At 42.0% G+C, this 6,387-nt stretch overlaps 1 pseudogene; it reads left to right on the forward strand.

Annotated features, from left to right (window-relative positions):
• Nucleotides 1–4,057: 4,057 nt before the first annotated feature.
• On the forward strand, nt 4,058–5,503 carry LOC102824578 (annotated as a pseudogene).
• Nucleotides 5,504–6,387: the final 884 nt, after the last annotated feature.

Below are 6,387 nucleotides of genomic sequence, written 5' to 3' on the forward strand. Positions count from 1 at the left end.
CCAAGATGGCCAAACTTCGTCTCTCATACTTTGGACATATTGTCAGGAGGGACCAGTCGCTGGAGAAAGATATCATGTTTGGTAAGGTGAAGGGTCAGAGAAAAAGAGGAAGACCCCCAACAAGATGGATTGGCCAAGTGGCAGCATCGATGGACTCAAGCGTGGCAACAATAGTGAGGCTGGCCCAGGATCGGGCAGTTTTTTGTTCTGCTGTGTATAAGGTCACTATGGGTCCATACCAACTCAATGGCACCTAACAACAACAATGACTAGTCAAATTCTGATTATCAAGCCATTGAGGCTAGGTCAAATGGGTACTATCTGCAAGTTGGGTGTTCTTGTGCATCTCCCCTCACTCTCAGCTCTAGCACTCTGTGGCTATGTCCTTGTCCATGGACTCAGGTGTCCCCAGGTCTCACCACACTTTGGGCCAACCAGCCCTTCCTCTTCTATCTCTCATCTCCAGGTCAACAGAAATATATGGAATGTGGTTGAATTCATTCCATTTCTTCATTGCTGCCTTTCCCCCTCTTCTACTCACCACCACCAATGTGGTCACCAGCAAGCTTACATGCTTGATCATGTGTTCCCTTTGAGTTTCAGTCTTAGAGGGGGGTTTATCCTGAAGTGACTTGACTGCTTTCCTTGATGGCTTCCTGGTAAACCACTTGCTTATTCTTGTAGTAGTAAATCATACTATCATTTTTGTTTTGAGTTTTTCCTGCAGCTCTTTCTTTGCTCTAGCAAACCAGGCTGGTTTGCTTGTCCTTTCTGGTGGGAATGTCCTACCGCAGAAGGTTCTGGATGGGGCTCAGGAGTCCACCTAAAGTCCTATAGACTACAAAGGCTCCACAAGAGGGCTATTTCATTGGGCAAGTTCTAGAACCCTTTTGCAGTATTCCAATCAGTTATAGGCTGAAGACTGGTTTATAAGCTTTATGTAATCATGTCTCCCGACATTCATTTCTATCTCACTCACAAGTGTCTATTTTACAATAGTAAGCAAGGGAAAACAATATTCATAAGACAGTCAAGCTAATCCTTCCTCTTTGTTTCCAACATTTGCATTTCAAATATCAGCAATTAACAATGTATCTTGATTGCATGATTGATCAATTTCAGACTAAGGAAGTTGAAAAAATTCTTCAATTTCATTGTCATTGGCTTTGGTGGTTGCCGCATAAATCTAAACAATTTTCCTTTTGGTGGTGATGTGCTGTGGAGGTTCCGATTCATAGCAACCCTGCCTAGGGTTTCTGAGGCTGTAAATCTTTATGGGAGCAGAAAGTCTTGTCTTTCCCCCACAGAACAGCTGGTAGTTTCAAACTCTGACCTTGAGGTTAGCAGCCTGACTCATAACCAGTATGCTACAAGAACTCCTTAGTCTTCCTTTTAGGTGTATAGATATTACCCTATCAGATAGCATTGTACTTCAAGATAGATCCTGAATACTCTTTTTCATGGTTAATGTGGCACAATTCCTCTTTGATTTGTCATTCCTACATAGTAAATCATATGATTGCCCCATTCAAAATGCCCAATACTAGTCCATTTCATCTCATTAATGCTTAGGGTATCTATCTTTATGGTTTACCTTTAATTTTTGATGGTTTCCAATTTTTCTAGGTTCATACTTCCATGTATTGGAACATTCCATGTTCCAATTATTAATGGATATTTGCAGCTGGTTCTTCTCATTTTGAATTTTGGCCCAACAGCAAATGAAAATCCCAAAAGCTTTCTTCCATCCATATCATTAAAGTCAGCTCTACTTTCAGGAGACAGTTCTTCCCAAGTCATATTTTGAGTGATTTCTAACCTGAGGGGCTCATCTTCCAGCACTATCTCAGAAATGTTCCACTGTTATTCATAATGTTTTCAGTGGCTAACCATTCAGAAGTGGTGTACCCTTCCCCTTATTCCTAGTCTGTCTTAGTCTGGAAGCTCCATTGAAACCTGCCTACCATGGATGACCCTGCTGGTATTTAAAATACCAGTGGCATAGCTTCCAGCATCACAGCAACACACAAGGGACCAGAGTGCAATAAACTGACAAAAGAGTGGTGGAGTGATTAGTATAGAAACCATTTTAATGGACTTACTAAACACCTACTCTGTGCTAGGCCTTAGGTTATCAATCCTGCTCTCAAAGAGCTGACTTTGGTGGGCTGTGGAAGACGAGGAACAGCTAAGGTACTGGGAAGTCTGTTTAGTCTTTTTTTTAAAAAAGTTGATTCCAAGGTGGAGATGAGGGAAGAAATCAAGCAGAGTCTGAAACTTGTTTTAAGCGCTTGAAAGGACTGTTGTGCAAAAGAAGAACTGATTTGTTCTATGTTGTTCCAGAAGGCAGAATCATTCATAACTTGAAAATCCAGTAACTCATAGCCAACAAACAGCACTGGAAAGAGCCATAATAGGAAACTTGTAATCTCCCTGTGATGAAATATACATAATTTAAGAAAGTTGAACAGCTAGATTGAACAGAAGGTGCTGGGAGCAAGCTCAACTGAAAGATATGTGGTGAGACTTGATGGCGGATCAGGGAGCAGTACAGTGAGGACCTCCATCAGCAATAAAACAGAATACCAGATGAAGCAGGTTCAGGAGATAGTCCCAGAACTCTAAATATAAATGAATATTTAGACAATCTGAAAGCTTACAACCAGTGGAATCTGTAGCAGAAGAAGAAAACTGGCGTTTTTTCCTGACCGGCCGGCCTCAGGGGCTCTCAATTTGGCCATCTTGAGCGAGACGAAGTAAGGGAAGGACCAGAGGCACCGTGGACACCTTACCAATCCTAGGAGATAAAGGTGTAGACATTCTTTTGTTGTTTGCCTCTGTTCACTGATCTCTTGCTGTCTGTACACCTCCATTCTGGGTGACTAGAGGGGGTGCCTTAGTGAGTGGACACCACCCCCCCGAGTCCCAGAGGTTTCTACTACCCATGCACACAGATCTCCTCATCAAAATTTAAATGGAGAAAGAACAAGGCGGATGGGAGAACAGTTAGGCAGTTTTGCATGGGCTAAGTGGGGCAGAGGTAAATAATGATGTATGCACAATATTGGAAACAGTGCTCTGGGTTACAGGGATTGAGGCATGGTTTGAATGGGTAAAAGAGAGGAAATAATGTTAAGATGCTTGGTTGTCTTTTGAATTTTGGTTTCCCTTACCTACTATTGTAAAATAGACTCTTGATGGGGAGAGAAAGGAATAGCCAGAAACATCACCATAGAAAGCTTGTAAGTCCATCTTCAGCCTATAACTGATTGGAATACCTAAAGTGGGGCTAGAAGTTGCCCAGTGAAGGAGGTTTCCTGTGGAGCCTTTGCATTGCAGAAGACTGTAGGTGGAATCCGGATCCTCATCCAAAATATTTTGAGGTGGGAAATTTCCACTGAAAGGACAAGCAGACCAACCCGGAACGGCTAGAAGAAACAGAAGACACTTCTTAAAAGAAAGACCAGCAGGAAAAATAAAAAATAGTAACAGCAGTCTGAATAATTACTACAAGAACAAGCAAGTCGTTCATCCAGGAACCAAAAGTCAAGTGGTCAGGTCCCCTCAGGACAAACCCCCTTCCTTCCAAGACTAAGATTCAAGGAAAATACATGAGCAGTCATGTGGTCTTGCTGCTGAGCACGTTGGTCACCGATAAGGGGAAGTGGGGGAAAACAGCAATGAAGTTTTGAGCTAAGTCCGACCATGTTCAATAGACTCCGGTCAACATGGGTTGAAATATAGTTGGCCAGCAGTATGGCAAGACCTGGGGATTTCTGGGCCCAGGGACAGGGACATGGCCACAGAAGACTAGAGCAGAGAGTGAAGGGTCCGGTTATTATGAAGTGAGGGGAGATGCACAAGAACACCCATACTTGCAGATGGTACCCATTTGACCTGGCTTCAATGGCTGGATGACCAGAACTAGACTAGAGGAAAGAAAGAAGAGGAAAAAAAGGGTAATCCACTATAATTTGATGAGCTTTACCTATGCTTGTGGATGTAGCTAGCTAGTAGCTAGCTAGTAGCTCAAAAGAGGGAGCAAATTTTTACAGCGATGAACATTCCCACCTACTGGGTACACAGGGTTGAAAAGGATGGGCAACTTAGACACTGGCTACCCAAAATGGGGGAGCTACAAAGGCACAAAGTGACTGGCTGACAAGCTTTCAAGAGGGAGCCTAATTTCAGAGGGTAAGGCGGAAGGTAGAATCTGCACTGAGTGGTTTCCAACCTGTTTGAAAAGAGATGGAGTTAAGACTCTTGTGGTTCAATAGTGAATAATTGCTATCAGGACTGATTGTGAGTGTTGCAAATGTAAAGGTAGACAATTTGTAACAAAAGGAGGGGAGTGGCTGATCTTGCAGTCCAGGAGCAGAGGACCCCGGCTTCTCAGAAACTGCTTCAGGACCCCGCCCATTCTCCATCCTAATCACAGGCTCAGGAGTCTGAAGCCTGCACTGGACAGGCCACCAGAACAAGGATCTACAAAGGTTGCAAGTTTGCACAGATCTCAAGAGTGACATTTTGTAAATTCATAAAGAGAATACCATCAGCCTTTGTAATCTGGACTGCCGCTGCTTTCATCTTTTCATACATTACTGCAATAACATTCCATCATGTTGACCCTGCTTTGCCTTATATTATTGACACTGGTACAACAGCTCCAGAAAGATGCTTGTTTGGGGCAATGTTAAATATCTCCACAGTTATATGCATAGCTCTGGTAGCGTAATGGTTACAAATCGGGCTGTGAACCACAAGGTCAGCAGTTCGAAACTACCAGCTGTTCCATGGGAGAAAGATAAGGCTTTCTGCTCTCATAAAGATTTACAGCCTTGGAAACCTTGTATAGGGTCGCTATGAGTCAGAACCGCCTGCATGGCACATAACAACAACAACAACAACATTTATGTTCGTTATAAGCAAGTTCATGCTCTGAATCCAGAAGAGAATCGTATCATCAGATTAAACAAGTCTGGTCTTATAGTTGGATTATTGAGTTGCTTAGGACTTTCTATTGTGGCAAATTTCCAGAAAACAACCCTTTTTGGTGTGCATGTTAGTGGAGCTATACTAATCTTTGGTCTGGGTTCATTATATATGTTTGTTCAGACTATCCTTTGCTACCAAATGCAGCCAGGAATTCATGGCAAAAAAATACTCTGGATCAGACTACTTACTCCTTGTTATCTGGTGTACAGTAAGTGCATTTAGAGTGCGAACTTGCTCATCAATTTTGTATAGTGGCAATTTTGGCACCGATGTAGTACAGAAACTACATTGGAATCCTGAGAACAAAGGTTATGTGCTTCATATGATCACAACTGTAGCAGAATGGTCCATGTCATTTTCCTTCTTTGGCTTTTTCCTGACTTATATTCGAGATTTTCAGAAAATTTCTTTACAAGTGGAAGCCAATTTGCAAGAATTAACTCTGTATGACACTGCTCCTTGCTCAATTAACAATGAATGAACGCAACTGCTTTCCTGAGACTTATGATGAAAGCATAAAATCTTTCTGTTATGGTTATGATTCTCAGGGATTGGGAAACAGTCAGAAATGCAACTTACTCTGCTCTGCAATTTTCAACCAGTTGAAATCAAGGTGGACATTGACATTTATGAATATCATTAAACAAGAGACATGAAATAAGCCATTTGATAGGTTATTTTAAAGGATATTATCAAGCGAACCATTTAAAACATTTATGCCTATGCTTTTTTATCCCAGAAAATGAAACCAAAGGACTATAAAATATATGTTGTTAAGTGCCATTGAGTCGGTTCCGACCCATAGCAACCCTGAACAGGGTTTCCGAGGCTGTAAATCTTTACGAGAGCAGAAATCCTCATCTTTCTCCCGCAGAGCAGCTGGTAGTTTCGAACTGCTGACCTTGCGGCTCGCAGCCCGATTCATAACCACTATGCTACCAGAGCTCCTTATCAAAATCAAAAATATAAAAAATTGATATGCTACTTAACTAGCTAAAGTAAAAAAAAAAAAAGTCTATTCTTTTTCTAACTAAAAAATTCTTAGTCTTTCATCTCATCTATCAAGAAAATATGTTTCTTCCATCCTCAGGGGTCTCCCTCTCATTCAGGGGTATGTACTTTTTTCTAAGGGGCTCCTATTACCTTGAGGAGAGAACACCTGCTCAGTTCACCAAGGAATTGAATTTTCTTTAGCTTTCATTGTTGCTACAATATGATGTTACTAGGAGTCCAGTGGTCCAACAGTATCACAAATACTGTGATGGTTGGAGCCTGTACTGGCACAATGAAAGCTTTTCTAGGTGTTGGGTGTAGAAGCCATGGGCAGGCCTCAGTAGACCTCAACTGCAAAGTAAGCCAAACCTGGATGGCAGTAAGCCTCCATTTGCATCC

This window comes from Chrysochloris asiatica, unplaced genomic scaffold, assembly GCF_000296735.1.
Source record: "Chrysochloris asiatica unplaced genomic scaffold, ChrAsi1.0 scaffold00051, whole genome shotgun sequence".
Taxonomy (NCBI): domain Eukaryota; kingdom Metazoa; phylum Chordata; class Mammalia; order Afrosoricida; family Chrysochloridae; genus Chrysochloris; species Chrysochloris asiatica.